This window comes from Carcharhinus amblyrhynchos, chromosome 30 (genome assembly GCF_965287045.1).
Source record: "Carcharhinus amblyrhynchos chromosome 30, sCarAmb.v2.hapA, whole genome shotgun sequence".
NCBI classification, from domain to species: domain Eukaryota; kingdom Metazoa; phylum Chordata; class Chondrichthyes; order Carcharhiniformes; family Carcharhinidae; genus Carcharhinus; species Carcharhinus amblyrhynchos.
In genome coordinates, this window is record NC_137353.1 from 4,269,904 (window position 1) to 4,286,197 (window position 16,294).

At 44.0% G+C, this 16,294-nt stretch overlaps 1 protein-coding gene across 2 annotated transcripts in view; it reads right to left on the reverse strand.

Annotated features, from left to right (window-relative positions):
* Nucleotides 1-9,478: 9,478 nt before the first annotated feature.
* LOC145360258 (tumor necrosis factor receptor superfamily member 5-like) overlaps nt 9,479-16,294 on the reverse strand; it is an 88,268-nt gene continuing 81,452 nt past the window's right edge. For both annotated transcript variants that reach the window (XM_080215344.1, XM_080215343.1), the window contains one exon: nt 9,479-10,408. The gene's annotated coding sequence lies outside the window, so the exon portion shown is untranslated. The remainder of the gene's footprint in view (nt 10,409-16,294) is intronic.

The following is a 16,294-nucleotide window of genomic DNA, read 5'->3' on the forward strand; positions in this document are numbered from 1 at the left end:
ATTTAATTTGCATATAGATTAGTAACAATGCCATTGAGGAATTCCTGGAGAGTATACAGGATAATTGTCTGGACCAACAGGTTGAGGAACTAACTAGAGAATATGTTATCCAAGACTGAGTATTGTACAATAGAATCCTACAATGCAGAAGGAGGCCATTCAGCCCATCGACACTGCACCAATCACTACCCTACACAGGCTCTATCCCCATTTACCCTAGCTAGTCCCTCTGACACTAAGGGGCAATTTAGCATGGCCAATCCACCTAACCCGCACACCTTTGGACTGTGGGAGGAAACTGGAGCATCCAGAGGAAACCCACACAGACACAGGGAGAATGTGCAAACTCCACACAGACAGTGATCCAAACTGGGAATCGAACCTGAGTCCCTGGCACTGTGAGGGAACAGTGCTAACTGCTGTGACACCCAGAACAGAGAAGAATAACTGGAAATCTGGTTACCAAGGGCTCTTTGGGATGAGCGATCATAATCTGATAGAATTCTGCGTCAAGATGGAGAGTGATGTAGTGGATTCTGAGACTAGTGTCCTGAATCTAAATAAAGGAAAGTATGAAGGTATGAGGCTTGAGTTGGTTATGATGGATTGGGGAACGTTACTTAAAGGAATGATATTGGATGGGCAGTGGCAAAGCTTTCAAAGAGTGCATGGGTGAATGGCAACAGTTGGTCATTCCTGTCTGGCCCAAAAATAAAATGGAAAAAATTGCCAAACAATGGCTTACTAGGGAAATTAGAGCTCATATTATTCCAAGAAAGAGACACACAACTTGGCCAGAAAAACAACAGACCTGGGGATCGGGCTCAGTTTAGAATTCAGCAAAGGAGGACAAAGGGATCGATTAAGAAGGGGAAAATAGAGTGCGAGAGTAAGCTTGCAGGGAACGTAAAAACTGACAGTAAAAACTTCTATAGGGATTAGAGAGAAATAGATTGGTGAAAACAGATGTCAGTCCCTTACTGTCAGAAACAGGGAGATTTATAATGGGGAAGAAAAAGGCTGATCTTTTTTCTCTCTTCACAAAGGAAGGACACAAATAACATACAAAAATGTTGGAACACAAGGTTCAGTGAGAGGGAGGAACTGAAGGAAATCAGTATTTGCAGGGAAATGGCACTGGGAAAATTGTTGGGTTTGAAGGCTGAGAATTCCCTAGGGTCTGATCATCGACATCCCAGAGTACTTAAGGATGTGACTCTAGAAATAATGGATGCATTGGTCATCTTCCAGAATTCTATAGTGTTTGGGACAGTTCCTACAGATCAAAGGGTAGTTTATGTAACCCCTCTATTTATAAAAGGGAGGTAGAGGGCAGTCAGCCTGATGTCAGGAATGGGGAAAGTTTTGGGGTCCACTGTCAACGATTTAATAGCAGAGAACTTGGAAAAGTTTGGCAGGATCGAACAGAGTCATCATGAGTTTATGAAAAGGAAATCATGCTTGAGAAATCCACTGGAATCTTTTGAGGATGCAACTGGTAGAGTTGACAAAGGGAAGCGAGTGGATGTGGTTTATTTGGACTTTTAGAAGGATTTCAACAAAGTCTGACATAAGAGTGAAGCAGATAAGTTAAAGCACATGGAAGAGGGGGCAGTGTATTGAGATGGATATAAAACTGATTGGCAAACTAGAAACTAGAGCAGGATTAAATAGGTCTTTTTCCAAATGGCAGACAGTGACAAATGGGCCATCACAGGGGTCAGTCAGTGCTGGGTGGGAGGATGAGCTGTGAGGAGATGCAGAGATGCTTCTGTGTGATCTGGACAATTTGAGTGGGCAAATGCATGGCAGATGCAGTATAATGTGAATAAATGTGAGGCTATTGTAATATAAACAGGGCCTAGTTTTAAGGCTGATAAAATTGGATATCCTAAATTAAAGAATTAGGCATATTAAAATCAAACAGTCAAACCTCAGACAGGCCAATTGTACAGTACACAAACCTGTCTGGGTCTGATTCATCAATCACCCATCAAAGGTTGTTGCACCCTACTGATACTTAGCAGGAGTCATCTCACAACACCAGCTTAAAGTCCAGCAGGTTTATTTGATAATAAACCCACAAGCTTTCAGGGATTGCCCCCTCGTGAACTCTCCACTCACCTGATGAAGGGGTAATTTAAGGGTTAATAGTGTTATTATTAATAAACTTGTTGAACCTTTACTTGTGTTTGTCCTTTCTCCATCTTGCAAATGAGGGCACCGGGGTAAAACCTCAGAGTAAGGAAACTGGTCGAAAGTGTCTGAGAATTAACAGGTACAACTCTATCCACTTTGGTGGATACAGCAAGGCAGATTATTATCTGAATGACTATAAATTGAGAGAGAGGGGAATGTGCAACGAGACTTGGGTGACCTTGTGTACCAGTCAGAATATTGTGTGCAGTTTTGATCTCCTTATCTGAGGAAGAATGTTCATGCCACGGGTGAGTGCAGTGAAGATTTACCAGAGTGATTCCTTGGATGACGGGACTGCTTTGAGGAGAGATTGAGTTGGTTAGGATTATATTCGCTGGAGTTTAGAAGAGCAAGGGGGGAATCTCAAATGTATAAAATTCTAACAGGACTAGACAGGGTAGATGCAGAAAGGATGTTCCTGGCGGCAGGGGAATCCAGAACCAGGGGTACAGGGTAAACCATTTAGGACTGAGATGAGGAGAAATTCCTTCACCCAGAGAGTGGTCAGTCTGTGGAATTCAGTACCACAGAAAGCAGTTGAGGCCAAATCATTCACGTCTTCAAGGAGTTAGGCACAGCTCTTGGGAATAAAAGGATCAGAGGATATGGGGAGAAAGCAGGTCCAGGTTCCTGAGTTGGAGGGTCATAATGAATAACAGAACAGGTTCGAAGGGCTGAATGGTCTATTCCTGCTCCTATTTTCTTTCTATGTTAAGAACAATTCAATCAGATAATCTCAGGTCCTGGCACCACCAGAGTGAGATGTCCAGGATTCCCATGAGCTGCTCAATCCACATTCGATCCCTCTGGACTCATCACCCTGTAAATCCCACAGTCTCAGTCCAAGATCCAGGGAGGGGTGATATGCCTGAACCCCCGCCCCTGCTCCCCTCCTAACAACAGAGGGAAGATGAATTCAGAAGTTTTGTGCTCAAAGAGACTTCCCCAAGCAGATGAAATTTAAATCCTCACCGAATTACTGACGTTGCTGCAAAGGACAATGCTCTCCAGACGGCCAGAGTCTAAGGCCAGAATTCTCCAATCATTCACATCCTGTTACGGCTGCCAGTGAGAATGGAGAACTTGGCACTCAGTCAAATCTCCACTCCCAGCAGCAGGACTGGAGAATCCCAGCCGCGGGACTGGAGACTCCCAGCAGCGGGACTGGAGAATCCCAGCTGTGGGTGAGATCAGAGAATTCAGTCCCGAAACTGAAAACAAAGATGCAGCAGAAACTGCCATTTCCACCTGGTAAATCGTGTCTTTGAGTTTGCCACGTGAATTAAAGTATGCCTCTATACTACCAAGTTTCCTGATCCTTCCTTCGTGTGACCCACATTAAAAAAAGATGAAAACAGAAAATATTAAAATGAATTCATTTCATTTCTGCAAAAGGGTTGGGGGGCGCGGGGTAAGGTGTGTTAAGGTCGAGATGTGAAAGATTAAAAAATACATTAATCAGCTGGATTATTTTATAAAGTCATTTTTTTCTGTGTTGTTAAAAATGGAAACTTACTGAGCTAACAACATGTCTCCAGCCGGTCACCGGGATGCTTTGCAACAATTTGAAAATAACAGTGGTCGTGAGGTTGTGGAGTCTGGTCCAGCCAGCTCCAAATAAAGGAAATCGATTGCAGATCCTAACCTTCCATAATGATGCTAATGACTGAAGCATGAGCAGTCCCAACACCACGGGTTCGACAGAGAGAACAGCAGTTAATTAACCCGACAGCAGCGTCTCCAAAAATAAAAGGAATCCCAACTCCAACAGGCGGCACGGTAGCACAGTCGTTAGCACTGCTGTCTCACAGCACCAGGGACCCAGGTTCAATTCCAGCCTCGTGTGTGTGTGTGCTTTGCATGTTCTCTGTATCTGTGTGCATTTTCTCCGGGTGTTCCTGTTCCCTCCCACTGCACAAAGATTTGTAGATTAGGATTGGCTATGCTAAATCGCTTCTCAGTGTCAGGGGGACTAGCTAGGGTAAATGCATTGGGTTATGGGGATAGGGCCTGGGTGGGATTGTGGTCGGTGTAGACTTGATGGGTCAAATGGCTTCCTTCTGCACCGTGGGTTCTATGATTCAATTAAACCTCAAGATTCCAGTCATCCTGTATTAACATTGAGGAGGTATATCGCATGACCTCCCCCAAGCTGCACTGTGATCTTGTCTGTTGGAACTCAATTGCAGTAGTTCATATCTGATTGCCAACGTGAACAGAACTGGGCTGGGGGTCTGGATGGGGAGGAATTTGTAAAATGCAGACAGGAAGGTTCTTTGGAACAGTATGTAGTTAGCCCGACTAGAGAGGGGGTTATACTGGACCTAGTTCTGGGAAATGAGCCTGGTCAGGTTGTCAAGGTTTCAGTAGGGGAACATTTGGCAAATAGTGACCACAATTCGATTTACTTTAGGATAGTAATGGAAAAGGATGAGTGTTATCCTAAGGGGAGGGTGCTAAATTGGGGGAAGGCTAGCTACAGCCAGATTAGGCAGGAATTGGTGGCCATAGATTGGGAGAGGCCGTTTGAGAGCAAGTCTACGTCGGGTATGTGGGAGTCTTTCAAGGGACATCTGATAAGGCTGCAGGACAGACATGTGCCTGTAAAAAGGATAGGAAAGGCAGAATTCGAGAGCCGTGGATAACCAGGGATATTGAGGACTTGATCACAAAGAGAGGCGTATGTTAGGTCCAGGCAACTGAAAAGAGACAGAGCTCTGGAGGAATACAGAGAAAGTAGGAAAGAACTCAAACGGGGAGTTAGAAGGGCGAAAAGAGGTCACATAATGTTCTTGGCAGACAGGATTAAGGAGAATCCAAAGGCATTTTATTTATATGTTAGGAAGAAAAGAGTTGTCAGAGAGAAAAAAAAATCAGACCTCAGGGACAAAGGAGGGGAATTATGCTTAGAGCCCATGGGAATAGGGGAGATCCTGAATGAATACTTTGCGTCAGTATTCACAAAGGAGAGGGACTTGTTGTCTGGGGGTGTCTCAGAGGGAGCTGTTGACCCGTTGGAGAAAATCTCCATTACAAGGGAGGAAGTGTTAGGTTTTTTAAGCAACATTAAAACTGACAAATCCCCGGGGCCTGATGGCATTTATCCTAACTGATCAGGGAGACAAGAGATGAAATTGCTGGGCCTCTGATGGAAATCTTTGTCTCTTCTTTGGACACAGGTGAGGTCCCAGAGGATTGGAGGATAGCAAATGTGGTACTGTTATTTAAAAAGGGCAGCAGAGATAACCCAGGTAACTATAGGCCAGTGAGCTTGACGTCCATGGTAGGGAAGTTGTTGGAGAGGATTCTTAAAGACAGGATGGATGCGCATTTAGAACAGAACAATCTCATTAGTGACAGATAGCATGGTTTTGCAAGAGGGAGGTCGTGCCTTACAAATCTGGTGGAGTTCTTTGAGAAGGTGACAAAAACGGTTGACGAAGGAAGGGCCGTGGATGTCATCTATATGGATTTCAGTAAGGCATTTGTCAAAGTCCCTCATGGCAGGTTGGTAAAAAAGGTTAAGGCTCATGGGATACAAGGACAGGTGGCTAGATGGGCTGAGAACCGGCTTGGTCACAGGAGACAGAGGGTAGCAGTGGAAGGGTCTTTTTCTAGCTGGAGGTCTGTGACCATTGGTGTTCCGCAGGGCTCCGTACTGGGACCTCTGCTATTTGTAATATATATAAATGATTTGGAAGGAGTAACTGGTGTGATCAGCAAGTTTGCGGATGACACAAAGATGGCTGGACTTTGTGATAGCGATGAACATTGATGGACAATACAGCAGGAGAGAGATAGGCTGGTGAATTGGGCGGAGAAATGGCAGGTGGAATTTAATCCAGATAAATGCGAGGTGATGCATTTTGGAAGAACTAATGTAGGGGGAAGTTGTACAATAAATAGTAGGACCATCAAGACTATAGAAACACAGAGGGACCTCGGTGTGCAAGTCCACAAATCCTTGAAGGTGGCAGCACAGATGGTGAAGAAGGCATATGGTATGCTTGCCTTTATAGGAAGGGGTATAGGGTTTAAAATTTGGAGTCTGATGTTGCAGCTGTGTAGAACGTTGGTTAGACCACATTTAGAGCACTGCGTCCAGTTCTGGTTGCCGCACTACCGGAAGGATGTGGAGGCCTTAGAGACAGTGCAGAGGAGGTTTACCAGGATGTTGCCTATTATGGAGAGTCTTAGCTATGAGGAGAGATTGGGTAAACTGGGGTTGTTCTCCCTGGAAAGATGGAGAATGAGGAGAGACCTAATAGAGGTGTATAAAATTCTGAAGGGTATAGATAGGGTGAACAGTGGAAAGCCTTTTCCCAGGTCGGGGGTGACGATCACGAGGGGTCACGGGCTCAGTGTGAGAGGCGAGGTATAACTCAGATGTCAGAGGGACTTTTTTTACACAGAGGGTTGTGAGGGCCTGGAATGCACTGCCAAATAGAGTGGTGGAGGCAGACACGCTAGATTTGTTTAAGACTAATCTGGATAGTCACATGAGCAGACTGAAAATGGAGGGATACAAACGAATCTTCTGGTTGAAGATCAAGAGCCTCAGGACGTTAGTGGGAATTATTAGATTCCTATCAGTCATCCAACAAATTTCAAAGCTCACCTTGTCACTTACGTTGGAGCTATTGGGGATCTTCCATCACTGTCTGGATAGCCTGTTGTATATCTATTTATGTTTATTGATGTCTCCTTATACATCCACAGGCGATTCAGGCTGCCTTGTTGGCCAACAAGGTGCATACACGTGGTGGGTCGTGCGAGGGTTGCTCTTGGATGTTGCTTTGAGAGTTGCCTAGTGCTTCATGTCCGTTAGTGTACGTTTAATCTGGACCAACTGACGGGCAACACGACAGCTCAGTGACTATCACTGTTTGCTGTACAGTTACAGGGACCTGGGTCGGACCTCCAGCTTGGATCAATGTCTGTGGGAGTTTGCACATTCTCCCCGTGCCTACATGGGTTTTCTCTGGTTTCCTCTCACATCCCAAAAATGTGCTTTTTAGGCTGATTGGCGTCAATAACTTGTCCCTTAATTGGATCTCCCTTAATCTGGCATACATACAATTCCCTAAATTTCCACCCCCTTTATTGTGGAATTCCACTAGAGGTAGACAAAAACGTCAATGAATGATGAAAGACTTAAATAAGGCACTCACTGAGTGTGTCAAAATGGGTGGCATGGGCTTGTAGGGCCGAAGGGCCTGTTTCCTGTGCTGTTCTTCGTTAACTCCAGGTGACAGCCTGTGGTGTCGACCATCAAGCCAGTGCCAGCAGAAAGAACTCCAATCCTAACACCATGGAATCTCTACAGTGTAGAAATGGCCATTCAGCATCGAGTCTGCACCGACTCCCTGACAGAATACCTTACCCAGGCTCTCTGCCCATCCCAATCCCCATAAACCCACACATCTCCCATGGCTAATTCATCTCACCTACACATCTTGGGAAACTAAGCAGTAATTCAGCATCTGCAATCCACCTAACCTGCACATCTTTGGACTGTAGGAGGAAACCAGAGCATTCGGAAGAAACCCACACAGACACTGGAAGAATGTGTAAACTCCACATAAATAGTCACCCAAAGCCGGAATTGAACCCGGGTCCCTGGAGCTGTGAGGAAGCAGTGCTAACCATTGTGCCACTTTGCCGACCCTCATCAAACATCCAACTACTGGAACTTTGAACACATGCCTCCCGACTGAATCATTCTATGTGCCTTCTCATGTTGTGCAAGTCTCAATCAGTAAAGACAAATCATTCTGTGACAGTCAACTCCCCTCGGAAAGAACATTCCAGTTTTCTTCCGATCCTGGACTGAGAAACTCCTACGTGTAGTTTATCATGCCCTGAACCCTCTTCCTTATTCCCTCATTTATATTGTGCGAAAGAAAATGGGGTGGATATTATGAAAAACCTCTCATGTTAGGGAGTACAAAAATGAACAGAACCTTTTATTTCATCTTAATTTGAGTTTGCCGTGTGAGTCACGTCTAGAGGATTGGAACCTTTCCAAATTTAAGGGTTAGGAAAATGAGAATAAAATAAACCCTCTATTAATGGATGGGTAGAGAGTGGGAAAATCGGGGCAGTTTAAATCGACCTCTCTACTGTCAGTGACAGAATCCTGTAATTATAGCATTTTTTATAATCTGCAGTGAAATGTAAATGCTTCTGGACATTTCAAGTCGGTGGAACTATTAGATTTCAAGTGGGAAGGAACATTAATTTTTTTCCTTTGTTTACCTTCTGGAACCATCAGGACTCTACACGCATGCATTTGTATCATATCACCAGTGACCTCAGTATTCAGTGACCCTATTTTAACTCATCAGCCTTGTTAAAGGGTAATTAGGAATTTGTAACAGGCTGGCCTTACCAACAATGTTCACATCCCATGAAAGAATAAATGTTAGAAACATTCCTGTGACTGCCATAGTGAAGATCCCAACAGGAAGTCAGTCCAGCACAGGAAGACTCCACCCTGACCACACTGACACCTGTCCATACTCTATTCTAGTCTAATCAGTATCAGGGAGGGAGGGAGACACTGTTATGGCCATACTTGGAATACTGTGTAAAGTTCTGGTACCCTATTATAGAAAGTATATTAAACCAGAAAGAGCGCAAAAACAAATTTACTAGGATGCTACCAGCCCTTGATGGTTTGAGTTATAAGGAGAGGCTGGGTAGACTGGGACTTTTTTTCTCTGGAGTGTAGGAGGTTGAGGGATGATCTTATACAGATCTATAAAATAATAAGGGGCATAAATCAGCTAGATAGTTAATATCTTTTCCCAAAGGTAGGGCAGTCTAAAACTAGAGGGCCCAAGTTTAAGGTCAGAGGGGACAGTTAAAAGGTCCAGAAGGGCAATTTTTTCACACAGAGGGTGGGGAGTGTCTGCAACAAACTGCCAGAGGTAGCAGTAGAGGCGGCTACAATTTTGTCTTTTAAAAAGCATTTTTAAAAAGCAGTTACATGGGCAAGATGGGTAGAGAGGGATACGGGCCAAACACAGGCAGCTGGAACTAGCTTAGAGGTTAAAAAAAGGGGCAGCATGGACAAGTTGGGCCAAAGGGCCTGTTTCCATGCTGCAAACATCTATGATTCTAATTATCCAATACGGTTTACAAATCAAAGCAAAATATCACCGGAAATCTGAAACAAAAACACAAAATACTGCAGAAACCTGGCAGGTCTGGCAGCACCTGTGGAGAGAGAAACAATTAAATGTTTTGAGTCCAAATGACCCAATGGAAAGGTCACTAAGGTTTATGAACCTGTTGAGGTTTATCACCATTTTATTAAAATAACACACGCTGTTTTAAAAGATATGATTTTTACCCTTTGTAGTCTTTAAGAGTTGTGTCCAGTTTTGAGAGAGGGTAGGATTGACTTGTTTGCAAAATCCTTTGACTCAGAACCAAGACTGCTATCATTTTTCTCAGAATGAATCAGCTGTGTGCATTCGACATGTGTTCAAATGTCCTTTTACGAGTTCTTTTTCCAGACTTGCTGCACTTGATTCACCAATAGGCGTCTGACACCAGATACGAATTTTCACAGTGGTTCATCCTTGCATTAAAGTGCATTGAGGTAAAAAAAATAAAATTGGCTGTGTACGGCTCAACAATAAGCCCTTAAAACAAAAATTAAACACAATCTAACAGTTCCCTCTCCCTGATCAACAGGTTGAGAGTATGAGAGCCGGATCTTTTGCTGGATCCGAATTGTGCAACATGAATGATTTGTGGTCATTCATGTTGCACGAAATAAAGTTACATACAGCTCATACTTTCAATATTTTGAAAGGTTATAACAAGGTCTGGCATTATAAGTAGAAACAAACTTGCTGCCTTTAATTCAAAATTTGAGACTGTCCATAGTTTCAAGTCGCAGCTTGTTTCTTTTACAATGTGATTGATCTGATATTGATATTGTTAATGAGTTTCTGTTCAGATGTATCCATTTGTAGAGGTTGCACTGTGCTTCCTTGTTCATTTCTTTTGACAATCCTCTTGTCTTCCTGCACTGACTGTATGAAAGTGAATGTGGATCTGACAAGTCCAATGCATAAAACAGCCAGACCAAACAGCCAAAGTGATCATATAGTTCTGAAAACTATTTCCTCTTGGTGAGGTTGTGAAGTAATAGCAGGTGAACTTTGACTCTCTATTCCTGAATCAGAATTTTCACCTAAAAAAATACAGAAATGTCGCTTTAGAATTACTGTTTAACTTTATGAAATGATAATACCAACTAAAAGAATCTAAAGACCAATACATACAGAACAGGAAAATAATTAAGTACTGGAACTGAACCAGTTTGTGTGTGACTACACAGGCATGAAGCAATGGGCAGGTCCTGTAATACAATGGAGTTAATGGTCATGTGATAATTCACGCACACACCTGGAATTACAGCAGTTTGATCACTCGCAATTGTTGAGTTTCAGAGTCAACAGAATCTGAAAATAAACCTCGTTAACATCTAATTATTTGCCAGGACTAGTGTTCTGGTGGGTTTACCAGGGCAGCAGAGAGGGCCATAAAGTAAAGAGTGAGAGCCATGGATAAGGTGAGGGAAGATGTGAGAAGTAAACTGGACAGGGCATGGCAGGTAAGCAAGGAAATAATAAGGGTAATGACAGCTTGGCAGGAAAGAACAAAACACTCACTCTTCAGATTGTGCCAGCAGAGAAAGCCAGAGGTTGCAAAAGTCGTGAAAAGATAGAAATAAAGGTTCTTATATTAACAGGTATAGCAACTGTTAAAAAACAGAAGAATTGTCAGCTCAAGTAGAAATAAATATGTGTAGGCACTATGGAGAAGTGGCTGCAAGGAGCCCAAGGCTGGGATGCCTGGGACATTCAAAGATATTTGGCATTCTGGTGAGGTAAGAAGCTGGGAAAAGGTGGTGAAGCAGCTCTGTTAATTAAGGGTGATGTTAGTACAATAGTGAAAGATGACTTTAGTTCTAAAGGTCAAGATGTAGAATTGGTTTAAATAGAGTTAGGAAATAGCTACAGTAAGAATTCACTTCTGGGAGTAGTTTACAGCTTGTCTAAAACTCACTACATGTAGAATGTGATTTACAGGAAGAAATAGTAAGGGTTCTGAGAAATGTAGGGAAATAATCATGGGTGATTTCAATTTAGATGTAGATTGGATGAATCAGACTGGTTAAGGTTGCCTGGAAGATGAATTCTTGAAATGTTTTTGGGACAGTTTCTTACAGCAGCACATTCTGGCACCAGAGAACAGGTTATTCTAGATCTGGTAACATGCAATGATGTGGAGATGCTGGTGTTGGATTGGGGTAAACAGGGTTGTGAGACTTCTTAACGTGCAATGGTAAAGAGCCTCCAGGTATTAGTGATCAGGACATGATTGAGTTTCATCAGTTTGAAGGAGAGAAGAGTGGTTAAGACTAGTGTTTTAAACTTAAAGGACATTTCCCAGTTGACAATCAGATTAAGGAACAGATCAGTAGAGATGCAGTGGCAGATATTTGAGGTGACATTTTACAACACTTAGCAAAGATACATTCCAATGAGAAGGAAAGGAAAAGAATGTGTCATTTGTGGCTAACAAAGCAAGTTAAAGGTAGTTTAAAATTGAAAGAAAAGGAATGAAGATTAGTGGCAGGTCAGAAGATTGGACAGAATATAAGACAGTCAGGAATGACGAAAGGAATTGAGGCAAAAATTATAGAGTATGAAAGAAAGTTGGCTGGAAAAGTAAGAAAACAGTTAGTGTTTACTGGTATTTAGAAAGGAAAAGAGTAACTGTAATAAGTGTTGATTCTCCAGAGAGAGTCTGGGGAATTAACAATGGGGAATGAGGAAATGCTGGATACATTGAACAGATGTTTTGTGCCTATCTTCATTGCAGAAAACAAAAAAATCCCAGAAATAATTGTAAATCAAGAGGTGAAAGGGAGGGAGGAGCTTAAAGATTACAATTACCACGCTAAGGGAACGGAGAAAATTGTTAGAACTAAAGATTGACAAGTCCCTGGGACTGATGGTCTTTATAAAGATCGACAAGTCCCTGGGACTGATGGTCTTTATCCTTTGGAGCCGACGAGGGAGCGAGCTATCTTGGATCTGGTGCTATGTAATGAGGCGGGTAGAATTAGGGACCTTGAGGTGAAGGATCCTCTTGGAGAGAGTGATCATTGTATGGTGGAGTTTCTGTTGCAGATGGAGGAGGAGAAAGTGGGTTCCCGGACACGTGTCCTTTGTTTGAATAGAGGGGAGTATGGTAGGATGAGAGAAGAATTGGCGAATGTGGACTGGGGGAGCGCGTTGGAAGGTAGGTCTGCTGAGGAGCAGTGGAGGATCTTTAAGGAGATCTTTCTTGGTGCTCAGCAGAAATTTATTCCGATGGTTAAAAAAGACAGTAGGAAGAGAGGTAATAAGCCGTGGATAACGAAGGAGGTGAAGGAAAGTGTTAAATTAAAAGCGGAGGAATTTAGAGTAGCTAAGAGCAGTGGGCGAGAAGAGGATTGGGAAAGGTTTAAATGTCAACAAAGATTGACAAAAAAGTTGATAAAGGAGGGTAGAAGAAGCTATGAAGCTGGGCTAGCGCTTAATATAAAAAAGGATAGCAAGAGTTTTTATAAATATATAAAAAGGAAGAGGCTGGCTAGGGTGAACGTTGGTCCCTTAGCGGATGAGAAAGGGGACCTAGTGGTAGGGGATGGGGATATGGCTAAGGTCTTGAATAACTTTTTTGTTTCTGTCTTCACGGAGGAGGACGTGAATAATTTGCCGGGTGTTAGCGATGGAAAGGTGGTAGGACTGGAGGGTCTTAATGACATTACTGTTACTAGAGAGGTGGTGCGCGACAGACTGGAGGGGCTGATTGTGGACAAGTCCCCAGGACCGGATGGAATGCATCCGAGGGTTCTGAAAGAAATGGCGGAGGTGATAGTGGATGCCTTGGTGGTTATTTTCCAGACGTCGCTGGATTCCGGGGAAGTGCCGGAGGATTGGAAAACGGCTAATGTTACGCCGTTGTTTAAGAAGGGTGCCAGGCAAAAGGCGGGGAATTACAGGCCGGTTAGTTTAACGTCTGTGGTAGGTAAAATGTTAGAATCCGTCATTAAGGAGGAAATTGCGAGGCATCTTGAAGGGAATTGCTTGATAGGGCAGACGCAACACGGTTTCATTAAAGGGAAGTCGTGTCTGACAAATTTACTGGAGTTCTATGAGGATGTGTCTAGGGCGGTGGATAGAGGAGAGCCAGTGGATGTGGTCTGTCTTGATTTTCAGAAGACATTTGACAAGGTGCCTCACAAGAGGTTATTACAGAAGGTCAGGGGGCATGGAGTTGGGGGTAGGGTGTTAGTGTGGATAGGGGATTGGCTGTCAAATAGGAGGCAGAGAGTCGGGGTTAATGGGTGCTATTCGGATTGGCGGTTGGTGACTAGTGGAGTGCCCCAGGGGTTGGTGCTGGGGCCTCAGCTATTTACCATTTATATAGATGATCTGGAGGAGGGAACCGAGTGTAGGGTGTCGAAATTTGCTGATGACACCAAGATTGGGGGAAAGGCAAATTGTGCGGAGGGTGTGGAGAGTCTGCAGAAGGATCTAGATAGGCTGGGCGAATGGGCCAGGAAATGGCAAATGGAATTTAATGTTGGCAAGTGTGAGGTGGTCCACTTTGGTAGGAAGAATGGTAGGAAGGACTATTACTTACGTGGCGAAAAACTGCAGCAGGCGACGGTGCAGAGGGACCTCGGGGTCCTTGTGCATGAGTCGCAAAAACCCAGCCTGCAGGTGCAGCAGGTGGTCAGGAAGGCGAATGGGATGCTGGCCTTCATAGCGAGGGGGATTGAATATAAAAGTAGGGAGGTCTTGCTGCAGCTGTATAGGGCATTGGTGAGGCCGCAGCTGGAGTACTGTGTGCAGTTTTGGGCGCCGCACCTGCGCAAGGATATTTTGGCCTTGGAGGGAGTGCAGAGGAGGTTTACTAGGCTGATACCGGAGTTGAGGGGGTTGAGCTATGAGGAGAGGCTGAATAAACTAGGCTTGTACTCGTTAGAGTTTAGAAGAATGAGGGGAGATCTCATTGAGACGTATAAGATGATGAATGGGATGGATAGGATAGAGGTGGAAAGACTCTTCCCGCTCAAAAAAGACAGTAGGACTAGGGGGCACAGCCTCAAGATAAGGGGGGGCGGTTTAGAACGGAGTTGAGGAGGAACTTCTTCACTCAAAGGGTGGTGAATCTCTGGAATTCTCTGCCCGTTGAAGTGGTGGAGGCTGCCTCGCTAAATATTTTTAAGAAGCGGGTTGATGGGTTTTTGATAAGAGAGGGGATTAAGGGTTATGGGGAGAGGGCGGGAAAGTGGAACTGAGCCACGACAGATCAGCCATGATCTTATTGAATGGCGGGGCAGGCTCGAAGGGCCAGATGGCCTACTCCTGCTCCTATTTCTTATGTTCTTATGTTCTTATATCCTAGTGTTAAAAAAAGTGGCTGCTGAGGTTGTGGGTGCATTGGTTTCAATTTTCCAAAATTGCCAGGATTGTGGAAAGGTTTCATAAGATTGTAAAATAGTGAATGTGACTCCTCTATTCCAAAAGAAGATCAACTGAAAGCAGGAAACTACAGGCCAGTTAGTCTAACATTCGTCATTGGAGAAATGCTAGACTGTATTATTTCAGTGGGGGCCCATAGAATCACAATATAATCAGGCAGAATCAACATGGTTTTGTGAAAGGGAAATGGTGTTTGAGTTCTTTGAGGTAGCAACAAGCTTTGGGAATTAAAAAGAGAACTCCCATCTTTATTTGGTCTGGTCTATATGTGTCTCTAGATCCACAATAACTGGTTGACTCTTCATTGTCCTCTGAAATGACTGAGCAAGCCACTCCCTTCAAGGGCAATAAAACATAGCCTCACCAGCGATGCCCAATCTGAAGGAAAGTTTTAAAAACTCTGTGGCATAGAAGAATCTGGGTAAACTGGTACATGAATATAAAAGTAGGGAGGTCTTGCTGCAGCTGTATAGGGCATTGGTGAGGCCGCAGCTGGAGTACTGTGTGCAGTTTTGGGCGCCGCACCTGCGCAAGGATATTTTGGCCCTGGAGGGAGTGCAGAGGAGGTTTACTAGGCTGATACCGGAGTTGAGGGGGTTGAGCTATGAGGAGAGGCTGAATAAACTAGGCTTGTACTCGTTAGAGTTTAGAAGAATGAGGGGAGATCTCATTGAGACGTATAAGATGATGAATGGGATGGATAGGATAGAGGTGGAAAGACTCTTCCCGCTCAAAAAAGACAGTAGGACTAGGGGGCACAGCCTCAAGATAAAGGGGGGGCGGTTCAGAACGGAGTTGAGGAGGAACTTCTTCACTCAAAGGGTGGTGAATCTCTGGAATTCTCTGCCCGTTGAAGTGGTGGAGGCTGCCTCGCTAAATATTTTTAAGAAGCGGGTTGATGGGTTTTTGATAAGAGAGGGGATTAAGGGTTATGGGGAGAGGGCGGGAAAGTGGAACTGAGCCACGACAGATCAGCCATGATCTTATTGAATGGCGGGGCAGGCTCGAAGGGCCAGATGGCCTACTCCTGCTCCTATTTCTTATGTTCTTATGTTCTTATGAATCACAACAATGATAGCAAGTATTTATGAAGGCAAATGGAATATCGTCATTTGTTGCAAGGCGAATGGAGTGTAAAGTATGGAAGGAGAATTTTAGCATGGCCAATGTACCTAACCAGCATGTCTTTCAGACTGTGGAAGGAAACTGGAGCACCTGGAGGAAACCCACACAGACATGGGGAGAATATGCAGACTCTGCACAGACAGTGATTTCAGCCTCTCCAGCAGAAATAGGCCCTGAAATTTAATGATATTCATCCTGGTGGCCTCTGCAATGCACAGGGTGTGGGAGATTCTTCTCTGAACTTGCACGGAACTTGCTCTGAACTTGCACATGTGTGAATTACTCCAGTTTTCATACGAATTCGACACTTAAGAATTTTTTCAGAGAATTCCGCCTGGTATGTCCATAAGTAGTTACAATCCGTGGAGCCAAAATATTTCTTAAGAGCTTTTTACATTAACCTGCAG